At 39.4% G+C, this 20527-nt stretch overlaps 1 protein-coding gene across 3 annotated transcripts in view; it reads left to right on the top strand.

Annotated features, from left to right (window-relative positions):
* The first annotated feature begins 253 nt into the window (after window positions 1-253).
* SYT8 (synaptotagmin 8) overlaps window positions 254-20527 on the top strand; it is a 91866-nt gene continuing 71592 nt past the window's right edge. The window contains exon 1 of one of the 3 annotated variants that reach the window (XM_073604721.1): window positions 254-375. The gene's annotated coding sequence lies outside the window, so the exon portion shown is untranslated. Of the gene's footprint in view, window positions 497-20527 lie in introns of all 3 variants that reach the window. The other 2 variants (XM_073604719.1, XM_073604718.1) reach the window with 2 other exon arrangements.

The raw sequence follows: 20527 nt of genomic DNA, 5'->3' as shown, positions 1-20527 counted from the left end.
TGACTAGAACGCCTGACCACTCCTGCTCTTTTTTCTTTGTAGTCACTGGTCTTTAGAAAACATACCCGATTTTTGTTTATTTTTCATCGTTCCACTTAGCCTGGTTAATCATCAGCTTCCTTATTCCTAAGTGAAATCAGTTATCACATCAGTGACAACAGTGACCCAAGGCTGGGACCTGGCAACAGTTCAATGGCATTCCAGCATTGTGGTGCTGTCAGGAGTGGGACCATTGTGGCAAAACTCTTCTTTTCAAAGAGGGCTTTCCTTTCCTTTGATTTTGCTATTCATCATAACGTAGAAGGGCTGTCCTGTTAGTTGTGACACTATGGCATTCCTCTGTGCGTGACTGTCACTGAAGGTCCTGGTGTGATGGTGGGTGTGGTATTCTTATAGGCTGCACTATAGTTGAATTTCCAGTTCTGTGTGTAGGTAAAGGGGACAGGAGAAACCAGGTTAGTGCTGGCTGAACTGAGACACACACTGCATGGTTCTGGTAAGCCCTTTAATGTCGGGGTAACTGTTGCTTATTACCACTGTTTTTATACTGCCTTAAGGTTCATACTTTTATCATTAATGTCAGACTGAGATGAAGGATCTCTCATAATCTGGACAAGAGTTACGATTTACCTGTTGAACATTCTTTCTTCAACAAATGATTTTTGACTTTGGGTGAAGGGGAAATTGAATGATTCACATTTAGTCACAGAATTGTTTACGCATATTTGAATATTTTAGGCTACACAGCTTAATGAATTGGCAAAAAGTCACCTAAAATTCTATTTTACAAAGCAGCAAGAAATTGTGTTCCCAGTATTTATGTCAATGTGAGCATTTGAAGACAAAATATCAACATTTCAAAAGAAAAATACAAAAATATTTGCTTACATGCTGTACAATAAAGGTCCTAACTCCCATTTCTACCATGTTCTTGTAGAGATATTGAGTTTAAAGGGTAGCCTGCTTCATTAAAAGACCTATATCGTGTAGCCTGATAACTGTATACAATTGGTATATAACTATGCTACTTGGTATGTTTATCTAGGCAAAACTTTAGTTTCTTTTTTGAGGGGGTTAGTTGCTTTTTTTTTTTTTTTTTTTTTTTTTTTATTTCTTTTCGTTTAACCACTTACCCACTGGACACTTAAACCCCCTTCCTAACCAGACCAATTTTCAGCTTTCGGTGCTCTCACATTTTGAATGACAATTACTCAGTCATACAACAATTTCAATTACATTTTTGTTCCTTTTTTCACACAAATAGAGCTTTCTTTTGGTGGTATTTAATCACCACTGAGTTTTTTTATTTTTTGCACTATAAGTGAAAAAAGACCAACAATTCTGTTAAAAAAAAAAAATGCATTTTTCTTCGTTTCTGTTATAAAACTTTGCAAATTAGTAATTTTTCTTCATAAATTTTGGCCAGAAGTTATACTGCTACATATCTTTGGTAAAAAATATATTCCAAATCCGTGTATATTATTTGGTCTTGGTGAAAGTTATAGAATATACAATCTATATATCTGTATATATAATATACAATGGTGCCAATCATTGAAAATTGATCACACCTGATGCATTGACGGCCTATCTAATTTCTTCAGATTCTAACAAGCCAGGAAAGTACAAATACCCCCCAAATGACCCTTTTTTGGAAAGTAGACATTCCAAAGTATTTAGTAAGAGGCATAGTGAGTTTTTTTAAGTTTTTTTTTCCCCACAATTCTTTGCAAAATGAAGACTTTTTTTTTTTTTTCACAAAATTGTCATATTTAGCAGGTTATTTCTCACACACAGCATATACATACCACAAATTACACCCCAAAATACATTCTACTATTCCTCCTGAGTATGGCGATACCACATGTGTGAGACATTTACACAGCCTGGCCACATACAGAGGTCCAACATGCAGGGAGCACCGTCAGGCGTTCTAGGGACATAAATTACACATCTAATTTCTTAACTACTGTATTGGCGTATAACACTCACTTTTTCACCATGAAAATCGGGTGCAAATAGCGGGGGGGGGGGCGGGACGAGTGCCGTCAGATTACATACAGTGAGAATCTCCTTTTACTTGGCGGCCTCTGTAATAGGAAGTCAATAGATGGCAATGGCGAGGCTGCTGCATTGATGGCAATGGTGAGGCTGCACTGATGTGGACTAATAAGGCTGCATTGATGGCACTTGTGAGGCTGCAGGTGGGCATTAATCAGGCTGCATTGATGGCAATGGTGAGGCTGCAGATGGGCACTGACCCTTATTTTGCTTCAAAGTTCCTTATTTAAAATTTAAGTTTTTTTCCTGAAACTTCCCTCTTAAAATGAATGTGCGTGTTATACGCCTGTGCTAGTTATATGCCGATAAATACGGTACCTCTTGCACTTTTGAAGGCCCTGGAGCACCAGGACAATGGAAATGCCCAAAAATTACCCCATTTTGGAAAGCAAACACTCAAACGTATATTCTGTGAGGCATAATGAGTCTTTTGAACATGTCATTTTTTTTTTTTCCCCACAAAGTTGTCCATTTATACAATATTTCTAACACATAGCATGTACATGGGCATTATAGATCCAGCCCACAGCGCTGCTGCACCCGATCTCTCCCCCTCTCCTCTCACACTGTACTGATCGGTACAGAAAGGGGAGAGATGAATGGGACATGCACTGGCTTGTTTACAAGTGATCGCTCTGTCATTTGACGGAGTGATCATGTGGTAAAGGGCCGCTGCCATCGGCCCTATACCTTGATGCGCCAGCGGTCACGTATATTCCCGGGGGTGCACGATTCTGGGAGGAAGTTATAATATGCCCTCTCAGCGTTATCCGACCGCCCTGCAGCCATTTTTCGGCTATGGGCGTTTGGCAAGTGGTTAAAGTAGAATTATAGGCAAAACTTTTTTTTTTTTTTCATTTTGGATAGAGTAAGGGAGGGGGTATAACCCCTGTCAGTTTATTTTTTGCCATCTGTGTCTCATTTGAGAGATTTCCCTTCACTTCCTGTCTCATAGCCAAAACAGGAAGTAGAAGGAAATCCCTGAAAATAAAGGCAATCCCTTGGGGACCCCCAGGTTACCAGAACTAGTGTCCCCATTGGAAGATTTCTCCTCTATTATTATTTTTCTGGGGAGAACCCAAAATTTGTGGTTTTCTGTTACTTTCACTTTAAATGATAATGGTAAAAAGGACAGAGAGGGTGAATCTCCTTAATGGTGGCAAAGACAGCAATAAAGACAGGTGTTCTAATCCATCTCCACTCTATCCAAAACTAAAGTTTTGCCTTTAGTTACACTTTAATAATACATACAGTAGCTTTAATATGTTTTCCACATTTCCATGAAGACTGCCTATCAATAGTGACAGGGGTTGGGAAAACTATATTACTGTCAGAGAGTCTTGGTGATTTGCCGAAATCACTTTGTAAAGAAGATTTAAACCCATGGTACCCAACCTGTGGCCCTTTTGCACTTATTGTACGGCCCTTGGGAGGGGGGGGGGGGTGTCGGGCCCTGTACACCGTAGTCTTGGGCCAGTGACAAATATACTTTGGACTGTCTTGTTAACGTGCCTTGTCTTTTTTTTCTATTTTTATGGGGTGTTTTTTATTTTTTTCTTTTTTTTTTTTTTTCTTTCAATCTTTTATTATGGATCATACTGAGAGATATACAGTACCAAACAAGGCACAAGTAATTTTAAGGAAATGTGCAATCATTGATTTGTAAAGGGGCTGTAATGGCAGTAAGTAATGTATCTGTGGTCAATGACTGTCTCTTGAAGTGTGTTCGGACTATGACTGTCTACTGCAGCATGGCCCCAGTCTCCAACAACTCCTATAGTATGTTTATATGTATATAGTATTATAATATGTTCCAATCTTTGTTTGGTCATGGTCATTTGCCACAACCGCTTTGTTAAGATGCAAATCCCTGGTACCAAACCTGTGGCCTTTTTGCACTTATTGTACGGCCCTTGGGGTCCTTGTACACCGTAGTCTTACTAAGGCCAGTGATAAAAAAGATCCTTTGGACCAGGGGTCTCAAAGTACCGGCCCGCGGACCGGTTACAAATGGCCAGCAGGCAGGGCCGATCCTATGCGGGTGTGACATGTGGCAGTATGCAGCGGCTGGGCGCTTTCTCTCTCCGTCTCCTCTCCCCCACATGCTGCTGCAGCCCAGTACGCACAACAAAGGAGAGCAAAGCAGAGGGAGGATCCGCCCATCACCCCACCCACCTAGTTCTATCGAGAAGTGCCCACTATTGAATAGTGCCTGGGACGAACTGCACATGCACCGTACATAATACCACAACAGCTGTTGTGTCAGCGAGACGGCGCCTGCGCACAATAGCCGACTGAAGACATTTTTCAGTCAGATTGTGCCGAGGCACGTTCATGTAGGTGAGGGGCGGAATTTAACATGAAGGGGGCGGATGTTTTCATTGATGGCCAGCGCTGATCTAACATGAAGGGGGCGGATGTTTTCATTGATGGCCAGCGCTAATCTATCATGAAGGGGACGGATGTTTTCATTGATGGCCAGTGCTGATCTATCATGAAGGGAGCAGATGTTTTCATGGATGGCCACTGCTGCAAAGATGGGGGCAGAATTTTAAATGTTTAGCTAGCTAAATAGGCCCTCCAGGAAGAATAGCAGATAAAGATTTGTTTAGCAGATTTGTTTGGGCATCGTTAAAAATTCCGCCCCCATCTTTGCAGCACTGGCCACCATTGAAAACATCCGTGCCCTTCATGTTAAATTCCGCCCCTCACCTACATGAACACTCCTCAGCAGCGAGAGGCACAATCTGACTCGCCGACACAACAGCTGATCGTAAAATTAGCTGTTGTGCTATTACGTACGGTGCATGCGCAGCTCGTCCCGGGCAACATTTGATGGCGAGCACTTCTCAATAGAACACCGTCTCCGAATCCAGGGTCCTGCTGTCACCTCAGGGTGGAAGATTGGGGCGTCCTCACGGTGCCCTGCTACTAGGCCTGGTGAAGCCAGGACCTGACCGGAGGAGTGGACTCGGGAAGCAGAAGTTTAGGCCACCAGCTGACTGCCAGGAGGAGAAGTGAGCCATCACACAAAGTCCTTAGTTGCGTGACTGGGGTTGAAATTTGTGAAGAGGGGGTATTTGTGGAGTGTTTGTGGAGTGTAAGGGGGGTATTTGTGGAGTGTAGGGGATAATGTTGGGTGTTAATAGTGCGTCCTCTGACACCAATGCTGGGGGAAAGGAAAATTTGCATGCGGTCCCCATTGGATATGAAAACTTGTCCTGTGGCCTTCAGGTAATTTGAGTTTGAGACCCCTGCTTTGGACTGTCATCTGGAAGTTAAACGGTTTGGTTTATTTCTTTCATACTACCTTACTTCTTTTTTTTTTTTTTTGATGTCCAATCCTTTTTCCATTTTTATGTTTTTTTTCCCCTCTAATCTTTAATCTTTTATAATGGATCATGCTGAAAGATATACCAAACAAGGCACAAGTATTTTTCAAGGAAGTGTGGAAGCACTGAATTGTAAAGGGACTGTAATAGCAGTAAGTAGTGTATCTGTGGTTTATAATAGTCTCCTGAAGTGTGTCTTCAGCCTATGACTGTCCACTGAAGCATATTCCCAGTTTCAACAACTCCTATAGCATGTTTGCAAGCTTTGTGCATCTCCGGTTGCATGACTGAAGTCCCTTTCTTTAGCATTACTTTCACTTATATAATATGCGTGGTCCTTTTTTGATGTCAAGGGCTGCATTTGAGGTCTCATATATCAATAAATTTGACCAACACTGATTTAAATCATGAACATGATAGGTCACTGCAGTAAGCCCCTCTTGCAGTGTTAGTTTGTCCCAACTCCCAACCCCTGTCACTGTTGCTTTTGGGTCTGTATGGAAATGTGAAGGAAAAAATATAAATAAAGGCAATTGAAATGGAAAAAAATTAAAGATAAAGCAATATACTGCGCAATATACTGAAGACATTCATTACATGTTTAAAGGCTCAAGGTTTGTTTTTACCTTGATGCATTCCATGCATCAAGGTAAAAAGCCTTCTGTGTGCATAAGCCCCCCCAGCCCCCCCAATACTTACCTGAGCCCCATCTCGAATCCGGCGACGTGCACAAGAGCTTTGGCTCTTCTGGAGCTCTCTCTCCACTGTGGTCTCAGCCAATGAGGTAGCCATTGGCTCTCGCTACTGTGAATCACAGCCAGTGAGCCAATGAGAAGAGAGCGGGTGCAGGGCCGAGCCTTGCTTCGTGTGTGATTGGACACAGACTATGTACAAGTTCTGGACGGGTACATGAAGTTTGCTCATGCTGCGCCACTTTTAGGCCGCACACAAGACCTTTTGCTAAATCTGTTTGCACCAGTCTTTATGAATTCCATGGAATACATTTGGTCATGGTGGGCTTTGGACTCATGCCAAGTAGCAGGGGTTACCCACCCCAGTGTCTATAAGCTTGATTTTTGAGGGTTTCAGAGAGCAGATTAACACTGCACAGGAAAAAAAATAAACAGTTGAGTCATACAGATTTTCCTGCAAACAACCCAGTATCAGTTCAATGGAAATGACCCACCCACTGGTCTTTTAAGGCGTTTCCCATTCCTTTATTTCCTTGTATAAAGCAGCCAAAGTTTTCTACTTCGTTATTGAAGAAGTGGGTTTAGGTTAGTACTTCTATCATGTTTTTATAGCTGTCTGTGTCCCCACTGGGGAGATATTCCATCACTTCCTGTCCCCTTACTCACCAGGAAAAGAAATTAGTAAAGCAGGTTCTACTGGAAAGATAAGATGCCGATCGCTATAGAATACTGACATGAGATGAAACGTTTCCTGACTCTGTATTAAAGATGAGTTTTTGTTGCTGTCTCTCCTTTGGAAAGAATTTCTTACACAATATTGTAAAAAGAAAGAAAAAAATCCCTGTGGGTTTTTTTAGCAGCAATTGTGAGTCAACAAAAATATATATAAAAAATATAAATGATTTTATTATCAAAAAAAGAGAAAGCAAATAAACAATATGCACACAAGAGTTAAAACATGAGCTCTGGGTATGTACAATGCGAGACTGGTAGATTGTGAGAGGGGGAAACACAATATTGGCAATACCATCAGGGTAGAGAGAGAAATGAATTTATCTAATGTATCAACCTACAATCAATAAAATGTGGTTGTACTGTCCGATGTTCGGAACAGAGCCCCAATGCATTTCGACCTATATATTTACGGTCTTCCTCAGGGGGTTCTTGTGTTTCCTCTCCATCAAAAATGCTTGCTTATCTAGAGACTTCGTATTAAAACAAACGCACACGAGATAGACAGTTGATTTTCCACTGGTGGTCTTGAAGACTGCTGAGGAGCCGCCCCCACCTCAACCCTGTAAGGGGTTGCCTGGGCCGCAAAGCTTACAAGTGGTCACAGGTTATTGGGCACTCCAAAAGGAGAGGAGAGTGGGGGCCATGGGCACCTGAAAATCATCACAATGGGAGTAATTAATATGTTGTGTACGTATTGTCTATATCAGTGTTTCTCAACTCCAGTCCTCAAGGCGCCCCAACAGGTCATGTTTTCAGGCTTTCCATTATTTTGCACAGGTGATTTGATCAGTTTCACTGCCTTAGTAATTATAACAGCCATTTCATCTGAAGGAAATCCTGAAAACATGACCTGTTGGGGCGCCTTGAGGACTGGAGTTGAGAAACACTGGTCTATATATTAAGAGATCAATAGGAATAGCGCTGAAAGGGCCTAATTATGAGAAGGAGTAAAAAACTCAAGTCCCAGTATATTATAATTGCTGGTGGCACATAATTCCTAAAATGCTGTTTTATATTGGGTGTCTAGTGTAAAATATTTGTTATGAAGTGTTTGTATATATTCCAATGAATTAAAATAATTAAAATATATTTTGGGGTGAAAACAATAATTAATTTTTATACAGAATCAAATATAGTTATTCAAAAGTAAATTAATGGGTGAGGTGTTGAAATAAATATAAAAGGATTGATGGGGTGATTATTGAATTCAAAAGTGAAATGACAAAAAGGTATAGTGTGGTGATGAGTATTATATGTGAGGCTGTAAAAAACAGTATGGTGGTGATCCCAAAGATATTGGGAATATAAAGCATGTCAAAAACCAGTGCCAAGGAAAAAGGATATATATAATATTGGTGAGGAGTGAGAAATAAAAATTTGCCTAATAAAAGTGAGGAATGTGCTCAAAAAACGCTAAGTGCTAGGTAGTGCCAAAGTGAAAGTGAAAACCGTTTTAGTACCTGACTGCATGTAAAAGTAATTAGGACTCTGTGGTCCCTATAATGGGAAGAATTGGGTCCAAAATAGTGGATAAATATAAATGGTTAGAAGCTCTGAAATGAAAGAGAACACAAAAAATATATTTTTTTCTTTTTTTCTTTCTTTTTACAATATTTTGTTATTCGGGGTGTGCAGCTTTTCAGATCTTGTATATGTTTCACATCGTGCTATAGATTTTCTTACACTTCCTGTCAGTGGGACACCCTCTCATCAAGACAGGAAAATAGGAGAAATCTCTCCAAACATGTTTTCTGTAATGATTTAGAAATAATTCTGTTTTTAGATTTTGAATGTTGGGTTGGATCTCATATGTAGTTATTTTTCCAAGGCACGCATGGTTGGCTAAAAGACGATAATATTATGTTTGGCATGATTTTGGGTGTCACTTAAGCTTTGTTTTCAGCTTTTTGCTACTTGTTTGCTTTTGAAGTCAGAGAGTACGTATGCTTGTTTTACACCATATCTACCATTGGGCAGATCATGAACAGGTTGCGCAAAATCTCCCTGATTCTACTGACAACTATAGTACACCTTGAATCAACATTTAGAAATTAATGTTTGAGTGTAGAATGTGCAACTCTGCCAAGTGTTAAGAATGCTTATAAATGTTATATGTACACAAGAAAAAGTACATGCATACCTTTTTATATAATATACAGTATATATACTACACATCTAAGTGGATGTAGAGAGTGTGTATTTAATATGGAGAAAAAAACTATGAAGATATAAGAGTAAAATGTTGATATTTTATGCTTGAAATAGAATATAGTTGCTAAAGACCAGTTCTAATCAACTAATTTAATTTAGTTATAAATGTAAATAAATTATGTTAATATAAGTGCAGGTTTTGCTCTGGTTTACTATGATGGAAAAAACTACCCTATATTGTCAAAAGTATTGGGACACTTTACACGCACATGAACTTTAATGGCATCCCAGTCTTAGTCCGTAGGGTTCATTATCGAGTTGGCCCACCCTTTGCAGCTATAACCGCTTCAGCTCTTCTGGGAAGGCTGTCCACAAGGTTTAGGAGTGTGTCTATGGGAATGTTTGACCATTCTTCCAGAAGCACATTTGTGAGGTCAGGCACTGATGTTGGACGAAAAGGCCTAGCTCGCAGACTCAACTCTAATTCATCCCAAAGGTATTCTATTGGGCTGCGTGTAAAGGCAGGTGTCCCGATACTTTTGACAATATAGTACAGGGATATGCAACTAGCGGACCTCCAGCTGTTGCAGAACTACAAGTCCCATCATGCCTCTGCCTCTGGGTGTTATCCTTGTGGCTGTCAGAGTCTTGCTATGCCTCATGGGACTTGTAGTTCTGCAACAGCTGGAGGTCCACTAATTGCATATCCCTGATATAGTGTATGTTCTGATTTGTATGAAATACTAATTGTTAGGCAACAAAACCTTCAATTTATTTAGCTTAACCAAAACCTTGCAATATGATAGACTAACTAAACAACCCTTTCAGTTTGTATCTAATTCAAAGTCATAGGTAGGTTTAAAGCCCAACTACAGGAAATCCAAATCTGGAAGGGTTAACTGCTATTCTAGTGGGGAGTAAAAGCATTTTACTTACCCGATCCTCTGCACTCCTGGCAGATGGTGCCCCCCCCCCCATGCTTCATCGGTGGACCGTCCCTCTACATCATCATGCCCAATGCAGGGCTATGGACCCTTGATGACGTTGGGACCTTAAGCAGCTGAAGCATGGGGGAGAAGACGCATTGGGATTGGTCTAACCGCATTGAGGAGTTAAGGATCGGGTAAGGAAATCTTCTTCTTTTTTTTTTTTTTTATGCCCAATAGATATGCATGAGCAGGTAACGTTCACAGTGAGGGCACAGCCCCACTGCAAGGGATCATTTTCAAGTTTCCTGGAGTTTAGCTTTAAAGGAGATTGTACTACCAGTCTATAAAGCAGCCTCTCAACTATGGTTCCTCCAAAGGTTGCTAGGGATTTCAGTGGTGGATTGATCTCCCACTAAGCATCAACTTAAGGGGACTTTCCACTGACATCCAATGTAAGAGGTCACTTCTACATTGAATCACCAATGTAAGGGAATATTTTTTGCTGGCACCAATTGTAAAGGCAAACTTCTTCACTCACTGATCATTAATGTAAGTAGACACTACATTTTTCACAGTTTGTCTTTTTTTTTTTTGGCTATTAGTATTCTTTGTGTTCTTCCATGGTTATTTAAATAATTTGTCATATAGAGCAGGAAAGTGTTGTAAATGTATGCTCTTGAGGAGTCGGATACTACAAGTAAGCAGCGGGTTTTGTTTTTTTTTGTTTTTTTGTTTGTTTTTATTCTGTCATTTTATTTGCACCATTTACTGATCACATTAATATACCATCAACTGTAGATATAATAAGATATAATAATTTTTAGCTGGGTTCCCCTAAAAGCTAGAAAAACTTTTGAAGGTTCCTATGGGGTAAAAACAATTGAAAATGGCTACTCTAAGGTTTTGAGTTTAACGTAGTCAGTTTATTTAAAGTGTAATGTGTGTCGAACTTTCGTTTTTTTTTTTTTTTTTTATATCTTTAATCCATGCATTCATTTGTTTCAGTTAAAGTTTCTGTCCAGCCAAAACTTATTGTTATTATTATTATTATTATTTTTTTTTTTTGGCTAGAGCGAGGAAGGTTTAGAGCCCATGTCACTTTATTTTTGCTATCTGTGACCACTGGGAACCTCCCCAAGATAAGTGGAAATCCTACCTGTTACAGCTGGGTTTCACATCACCTTGTAGTTACCAAGACAAATAAAAAAGGGCATCTCCCAAGCAGGGATACAAAGAGCAATTAAAAAAAAAAAAAAAACACAAGCAGAGATTCTAACCATTTCCCAATCTTTTGAAAGTGAGAAAAAAGTATTGGCTGCAGGTATACCTCCTTTAAGAGGTGTACAAATTTAGCTTCCCATTTAAAATAAACTCCTGTGGTTCATTCTGGAGCATGAGGCTAAAAATAACGCAACAAAGACTCTACACTTAATATATTATGTTCAGAAGCATCATTCTGTTTAATCTTTTCAAAGCTAAAAAAGTGTTTGATGGAATCAATTGGTCTTTCCTATGCCTCTCGCTTATGCAAATAGGATTAGGATCAAACTGCATAAGTGAAGTAATGTCTTTATATTCTTCCCCTTCAGCCTCCATATTGGTTAATGGTATTTACTCCAAACCATTCAACATATCAAATGGAACCAGACAAGGCTGTCCACTTTCCACACTTTTTTATGTTGGTTATTGAGCATCTCGCTCAAACGATTAGCCAAAATGATTGGATTCAAGGGATTTGTACTCTATCAGTGCATTATAAACTGTCGATGTGTGCAGACGATGTGTTAGTGTATGTACAAAACCCTCATACCAGCCTTCCCTCACCCCTACTAGAATCTCAATGTTCAGTAACCTTAATAAAACTAAATTAGATATATCCAAAACTGAGGCTTTTAATATTTTTTTAACCCCCCAGCGCTTCTTTTACATACGTTAAAAACTAATTTTTCTTTCCAATGGGCTCACAAAGCCATACAGTATCTAGGCATACCTATTTCTGCATGCCTCATTTATATTTACTCACACAAATAAATATAGCCCTTTACTCTCCAACATACTTGGTAACTTAGACATATGGCAGACGAGATCCTTACCTTGGTTAGGTATGATCAATAGATTGAAAATGGACACTCATCCTAAATTTGTATACATATTTTAAACATTACCTTTTGCTCCCCCTTCTTCCTTTCTTCCGTTCTCTGCGTTCAGTTTTTAATCAATTTATATAGCATAAACAACCATCCAGGCTTAAACACAGAACATTATGCCTGCTCAAAATCTCTGGCGGTGCAGGACTGCTGGACTTCAAGCTATATCATGTGGCTACTCTCTTAGCATGTATTCAAGATTGGTTTATACAATCACATGTTTCATCTTCTCTGTACCTTTGTGCCCTTCCTTGGGGCTACTTTCACTCTCTTCCTTTCGCAATCTGCCTGCTCTTCCCTAACAGCAACCCTTCAGACATGGTATAAATATAGACTTCTCCACTCTTTCTTCCGACCCTAGCCCACTTACCTCTTTATGTGACAATCCAGATTTGGGCACAGGAATACAGGCTTCTTATATAGGCAAATGTCTTTGTTCATATTGGCACCAGGTGAGACATTTTCTCCTACACTCGGAATCAATGCTATCATCAGGTTTTTCCATACACCTTCTGATTAACTGGCGTATGCAGCATCAACTTGCCTTGTTCTATAAGAAATTACAATCTAACAGTCTAGTCTGATGCCCCCTTACAAAGTTTGAAAAGCTGTACTCCCTTTCAGCACAACCCAGATATATGCTATCTGATTTTAAAAAAACTGAACTCTAATTGTTCTCTTGCATATTTGACAGTTTGGAGTAGGGACCTGGGCCATAAGATCACCTCTATGGAATGGAATAAAGCCTTCATTCTCACCCATAAAGCTTCCATCTTTTGTTACACTCAAGAGAAAAACTACTAAATACTCACTAGCTGGTATAAAGACCCTGCCTCTTTACAATGAATTTTTCCATCGGTACCAGATACCCATTGTAGATGCAGCAATACGAAAGGGACATCATTCACATCTGGTGAGAATGTAGGAAAGTCTTACCATTTTGTCTTGAGATTTTTGAAATGTTATAATGAACTTTACAGAGTCACTTCCCTCTTAACCGGCAGTGGTATTACTATCAATTCTCCCTGGCTTAGTGAAAACTCAAAAGAAACAGCTCCTTAGACATTTTCTTGTTGCAGGTAGACCATTAATACCTACCTTATGAAGAACTATTCACCGTCTTTAGTACACGGGGTCCAGGTGGTAAATGACATGTGTATGGAAGAACCTCTAAAGTCCAATCAAGACACAATTTTATCTCACAATGGATCAGTAGATTCATGTATTCTTTTTTGGAAGCATTGAAATGCAGATTGCACACAAACCAGAATTAAACTATTTTTTTTTTTTTTTTTAACACCATTTTTGATCCGTCCTCACCCTCACCCTATTATAGGTACTTATAAAGCTCCATTAATTTATGCAGTTCTTTACATATATGTTACACATTCACATCAGTCCCAGCCCTCAAGGAGCTTACAGTCTAAAGTCCCTAACTCACATGCATACACATACTAAGGTCGATTAAGACAGGAGCCATTTAACCTACCAGCATGTCTTTTGGAGTGTGGGAGGAAACCAGAGTCTCCCTTTCTTCTCCCCCTCTTTTTGATTTTTATTACACTTTTTAATATTTTTACGTTAAGTAACCCACACCTATCACTAGGTACACATTTATTACAATAGTCTGACCTCCTGTATGCATTCTAATTATGCCATCTTGGCTCCTCATCTCAACTTTTAACCTTAACATCGTTGGGCTGAAAGTGGTTTCTCATATTGTTTACACTCCTATGGTAAGGATCATTAAAGATCTTTTATACGTGTTTATGATGTCCCTGGATATTTGTGGACCAAAAATTTCTTATAATACTGTTTTACTTATGTCAGTGTTTTTGTAACTACCTGTATGAAAATAATAAAAATATATTCAACCTTAAAATAAACCCCTTTGATTCGGCGGACCAAGAAAATATGTTGCTTTTACTTGGGGCGAAATGTTCAAAGATGAGCATCATCAGCATCTCTATTGCTTTTGAAGTGCGTGTTTTCTTAAACTAGGGATCAAATAAAATGTGCAATCTATCTAACAAACATTTAGTTGTGCCTAAATCATTCTCATTTATTTTAGTGACAACTATTTTTAAACTGGTACATCTGGCTCTAGGCCAGTGCTTAAAGCGACACCAAACAATTTCCTTACTCTCCAAAATTAATCCACGCACTTCCATGCATGATTCTTCTTCCTTTTTTTTTGCATCTCTTTGTCTTTGTTTTTCATGTGTATGTGTGTGATTGGCAGAAATATGACGTGAAGTCTGTAGGTTTTACATTATTTATATTAAACCGCTGAGCTATAGTACAAAAGACAAATTGTTTAGCTGCACCTGTCTAGACCTATTATGCAGTTCCAGCATTTGTACTGTCCTTATTCATCTTATATGGCCATCAATATTGCAATGTTTACCCCTCCTATATGGATTTTTGGCTCCAGAACATACTGCTTTACATTAAAGACCACATATATATAAAAAATAAATTAAAAAAATTAACATTAATATAGACTCTAACAATAAAATTCCCTATATTCCTCTGCTGTGACCTGTTAAATGCACCATTGAAAGTTGTCATATCTGTTTGAAAAGTGCAATAAAATACCCATTGATCCTGGCAGAAATTCAGAGCGGTCCTGTGTTCTGCGCACACTTCCTGTTATCTCGCTATTATCAGCTCTGACTAGCTCACTTCCTTAAACCAAAAAACACCTCCCCCTATGTTGTGGAGATGAGGAGAGGGGGAGGTGATTTGCCATTTAGAAAATGACAACTGGACAAGGTTGACGCCAGTCCTTGCAGTTTCAGTTCAGAAAATGCACTGTCAGGTCAGCCTACAACAGGAAATTAGGAGCTGAATGCAGGGTCTTTAAACCACTTGACCTCCAGAAGATTTTACCTCCTTCAAGACCAGGCAATTTCTTGCTATTAGCACTGCGCTACTTTAACTGATAATTGCGCGGTCATGCAACGCTGTACCCAAACTAAATTTGTATACCTTTTTACAAACTAATAGAGCTTTCTTTTGGTAGTATTTGATTACCGCTGGGTTTTTTATTTAGCGATTTTAGAAATTAAAAATAGACTACTTTTCAGCTATAAAACCTACCCAATAAAAAAAAAAAGTCTTCATAAATTTTGGCAAATTTCTTCATCTACATGTCTTTGATAAAAAAAATCCCAATAAGTGTATATTGATTGGTTTTAGTGAAAGTGCTAGCAACTACAAACTATGGTGTGTGTGTGTGTGTGTGTGTGTGTGTGTATAATAAATATATATATACATACACACATACACACATACACACACACACACACACACACACACATATATACATACATACATACATACATATATATATATATATATATATATATATGTATCTCTATCACGCCCAGTCCTGCCATTGGACCTGTGTTATGTCCATCATGGGGCGGGGGCTACGAGAAGAGCCAAGAGGAGCCGAGATACACAGGACCGGCTTTGTGTATCTCGGCGGCGCCATTTTCAATCTGCAGTGACACTGACAAGTCACTGCAGTTTAACTGCAGCCTGGGCAAGGCTGCAAATGTCGCTGACAAGGCTGCAGATGGACACTGACAAGGCTGCAGATGGACACTGATATGGCTGCAAATGACACTGGACAAGCATGCAGATGGACGCTGTGCAAGGCTGCATTGATGGGCATTTAAATGTTTTTTTCCTTAAAATTCCCTCCTAAACTTGGGGTGTGTGTTATACGCCGATAAATACGGTATATGTGTGTGTATGTGTGTGTGTGTGTGTGTGTATGTATATGTGTGTATATATATATATATATATATATATATATATATATATATATATATATACATTTTTTTTATAAATTAGTACTAAATTTAACATTTTTAAAATGCTAATTACATTTAGTACTAAATACATTTTAGTATTATATATTATGGTATAAATAATATAACTGATATTTTATTATTTTAAATGGCGGTGATCAGCGACATATAATGGGACTCTTCAAACTATGTCATGTGGCTACTCTTAGCATGTATCCAAGATTGGTTTATACAATCACATGTTTCATCTTCTCTGTACCTTTGTGCCCTTCCTTGGGGCTACTCTCACTCTCTTCCTTTTACAATCTGCCTGCTCTTCCCTAACAGCAACCCTTCAGACATGGTATAAATATAGACTTCTCCACTCTTTTTCTTCCGACCCAGTAATAATATTATACACTGTCACTGTACTAATGACACTGGCTCTAAAGGAGTTAACATCTCGGGCAATAAAGGGGTTAAATGTGTGCTTAACCACTTCATTACCCAGCCATAGTCATATGACGGCCTGAGATGGGATCTCCCATCCTGGGTGGCCGTCATATGACGTCCTGGGCCTCCCGGCCATCTCGGGGGTGAGCGCGCGCCCGCCGCGTTGCTCAGGACCCAGTGCATGTCCCCGGCGGCCGCGATGTCCGCCAGGCACCCGCGATTGCCGTTAACCGGGCAGGACCGTGGATCTGTGTGTGTAAACACACAGATCCACGTCCTGTCAGTTGAGAGGAGACGATCTGTGTTCCCAGTACAGAGGAACACTGATTGGTCTCCTCCCCTTGTATGTCCCCTCCACCTACAGTTAGAATCATTCCCTAGGAAACATAATTAACCCCTTGTGTCCCCCTAGTGGTTAACTCCTTCACTGCCTGTCACATTTACACAGTAATCAATGCAATTTTATAGCATTGATCACTGTATAAATGTGAATGGTCCCAAAAATGTGTGAAGTGTCCGATGTGTCCGCCATAATGTCACAGTCACGAAAAAAAAAATCGCAGATAGCCGCCATTACTAGTAAAAAATAAATAAATAAATAAAAATTTTTAAAAAATGCCGTAAATCTATCCCGTATTTTGTAGACGCTATAACTTTTGCGCAAACCAATCAATATACGCTTATTGCAATTTTTTTTTTTTTTTACCAAACATATGTAGAAGAATACGTATCGGCCGAAACTGAGGAAAAAATTAGTTTTTTTAAAAAAAAATTGGGATATTTATTATAGCAAAAAGTATAAAATTGTTTATAGCCCAAAAAATAAAAACCGCAGAGGTGATCAAATACCACTAAAAGAAAGCTCTATCTGTGGGGAAAAAAGGATGTCAATTTTGTTTGGGTACAGCGTCGCACGACCGCGCAATTGTTGTTTAAAGTGCGACAGCGCTGAAAACTAAAAATTGGTCTGGGAAGGAAGGGAGTGAAAATGGCCTGTATTGAACCGGTTAAATATGTGTAATTAAGTATGAGTAAAGTGTGCTGCTTTTACTAATGGATTTGCCCTAACATGCACTTTGGGGTGTATTTATAAATTCACAGAAAAAACTATTTCTGTGAAACTGCATGTACAGTTGTTCTGTGCAAATGGAGGCAAACTTGAATATTAGGTTATTTTATTCCAGGTCGAATTTTATTAATGGAGAGCACAGTGAATCAGGGAAAATATATAATTATGGCCACCACATGGAGCTTACGATCATAGTAAATAAGTATTTTTTTCATGTGATTATTCTGTATGAATGGATGACCTCCTATGTTGTAAGAGGTAGGGGAGGGCTCTCCAATGCAAACTTGGGTGTTTACATTTGTGATCACTGTGATTGGTCATCCGAGGGTGTTTTCTGTACTATTATTATTATGAGCAATTATAGAGCACTGATAATTTATGCAGCACTTTTTCAAACTCTACGTTTAAATTGGTCCCTGCCCTTAAAGAGCATACCTTCTAAGGTCCCTATCTCACATACATACATACATGTGCACACATACTAGGGTCATACTAGGAGGAAACCCATGCAAGCACAGTGAGAACGCCCAAACTCATGTAGACAGTGTCCTGGTGAAAAATGGAAACATGGACCCCAGTGCTGCAAGGCAAAATTGATAAGTCACTTTGCTGCAACTGGTAGCTCTCATAACAATGTTGTATGTGTAGTCTTCAAAAATGCCGCACTGTGCATAGTATGATTCTAGGCAGCATTTAAACATGGCTATAGGTTGGGATGGTGATATACAACCAAACAGGGAAACACTACTCTATCTCTTTGACATGCTATAAATTGCACTTGCAGTTGACATGTAAGCAGGTGCTTGCTGTATGTTGTTATTTTATTGTATTTGGCATTTGTAAAGTGAGTTTGCTGCAATGTTACTTTACATAATCTGGTTGATTGCTGCAGGGGTTGGGTTGTGTATGTGTAGCACTGCCCCCTTGGGGACTGCTTGGATTTACCTGCTCATCTGCACCATCATGACCCTGGGAACATTCCAACCCACCTGACACTCTGGGTTCAGACATCTTTGCACCACCTTAAAGTAATAAATCAAACCACTCAATGAGTTTATATTCTATTAACGTTTACTGAATAACTCAAGGAAGATTTTGTTGCACAAAGGAGGTAATAGATCAACTGAACATCTGATAACAGTACTAGTTGAGAAGAATTCCTCCGCAATAATACAAGTTAAGACAGTCTGCAGATAACAGTATCTTCTATATAGGTATGTACAATGTAGTACCACTTGAGCATGACCTGAAAAAGATAAGCAAGAGTTAAGCATTAATACTAGCAAGACTTCTAAAGGGGAAACCCAGGCTGGCCTATTCAACTTCTAATCCTAATGAGAGATCAATTGAACAAGAACAGTATAAGGGGGCTTTTTGTAGTAATGACAGTAATGTCCCAGTTGCAGGCCTGATGTTTTTCGCTAGCTGTCGGAGCTCTTTAACTATATCCAATAGGGTGCAGCCACAAGGTTATGACACTACTTGGGGAAAAAAGGTTGATGCGACAGGTGTATATGTACATTGTACAATGTTCAAATAGAGTAAAGTGTTTCCCCAGGGTAAAGCTGTCTGTGCACAGTGTCCCAGTGAAGCAGCAAAGAAAGGTTTGTAAATGTGGGCAATTGCCCTATCACCAACGACCAGGCCGATTCAACACCTTCCGATCAGCGATTCCTGCAGAGGTGTCCTTGTAGCGGTTTCACTTGCGACGATTATCCGATGAACAGCACAAAGAGCGGGATGTTGGACTATCATCCATTGTTGGATGTTGGGTGATGCTGGATAGATGCCTGAAGATCAGCAAGCAGGGATGGGCCCTTCTTGGCCGGGTTGGAATGTCATACACCGCATGGTATGCCACGACCTCACCCTCTCGGAACAGAGAAGTCTGTCACACACCAGAACCAGGAGGACGAAAGTGTGGCGCGCATCTCTGGTCTCTTATGCTCTTTCCAGCATTCTCCCTGATTATAGCAAAGATCCCTGGGATATGAAGTCCGGGTGCATAGTCATACAGAGTAATTGCCATTCTGAGGAACTACTAATCTGACAATCCCTTTGGGTTGACTCACAGATATGAGGTCAGTTAGTGATACTGGGCTATGCTTTGCAATTGTAGTCCACATTGCTACATATGACTTTCCTCTGCAGATGTGCCATATCCTATGTCTTGAGATAGAAATATCTGCAGAGGACTGACCTGAGTGGGAGTTCTAGGGCACTGAATCTGTGAAGACCATCTACTGTAATGTGATTTCTCCTCTTTGTTGCTTTCCTTCCAATGGGACCGTTCTTCAGGAAATCCATGTTTCATGGACTTTTTGTTGCTATGAACATTATCTAACTCAGATATGGGCCACACTAAGTTCTACATGCACCTTTTCAATGTAAAACTTTTAGGGACAATGTATTAACACAGCCGCACAGCCATTCTACCTTAGCTAAATTGAGCAGCCAATTATATTCAACCAATTGAACATATACACTGTATTACTAAAAGTATTGGGATGCCTGCTAGACATTCTGCACAGCAGAAAATTTTGGTTCAGTTTTGTTTTTCGTTCGTAAAATACATAATTTCGTTCTGTTATATTTGTTATGTTAATTTGTTTTTGGATAATTTATTATTTCTGTAGAGTAGCGATATTCGTTATAACAAATCAAATTATTTACGGATAAGTTGATATTTATGGATGTGTGTGTATGTATGTGTGTATGTATGTGTGTGTATGTGTGTGTGTGTGTATGTATGTATATATATATATATTATTCGTGATAACTATTCGTAGTTCGGAAAGTCGTTTGTTTATTGAATCCATTAACACACACAATGACAATATCTTCTCCTATGCTCAAATACAATACAACACCCTTCTCACTCAGTTCTCAGGAATGCACTTTGCCAGTAATCCAAGTAAAATAGAGGTCTGTCTACCATGTGTCAGTGCTGAGTAGGCAATGGTTTTCAGTAGAAAATTTTGCATCCATATTCAGGGGAAAATAAGAATTCCTTCAGACAATATGTATTTTATCACCTAGTGATAATAGGGGAGGCAATGAATCCTCCCTTAGCCTTCCAAAAAAGGAGGCCAGTAGGGGGCGTAATGGTAGGGTAAATATTCTGAGGATACACTGAGGCCTAGAGGCAAGTCCTGCAA

Source organism: Aquarana catesbeiana, linkage group LG11 (genome assembly GCF_042186555.1).
Source record: "Aquarana catesbeiana isolate 2022-GZ linkage group LG11, ASM4218655v1, whole genome shotgun sequence".
Taxonomy (NCBI): Eukaryota; Metazoa; Chordata; class Amphibia; order Anura; family Ranidae; genus Aquarana; species Aquarana catesbeiana.
This window is presented reverse-complemented; position numbering and strand designations above follow the sequence as displayed.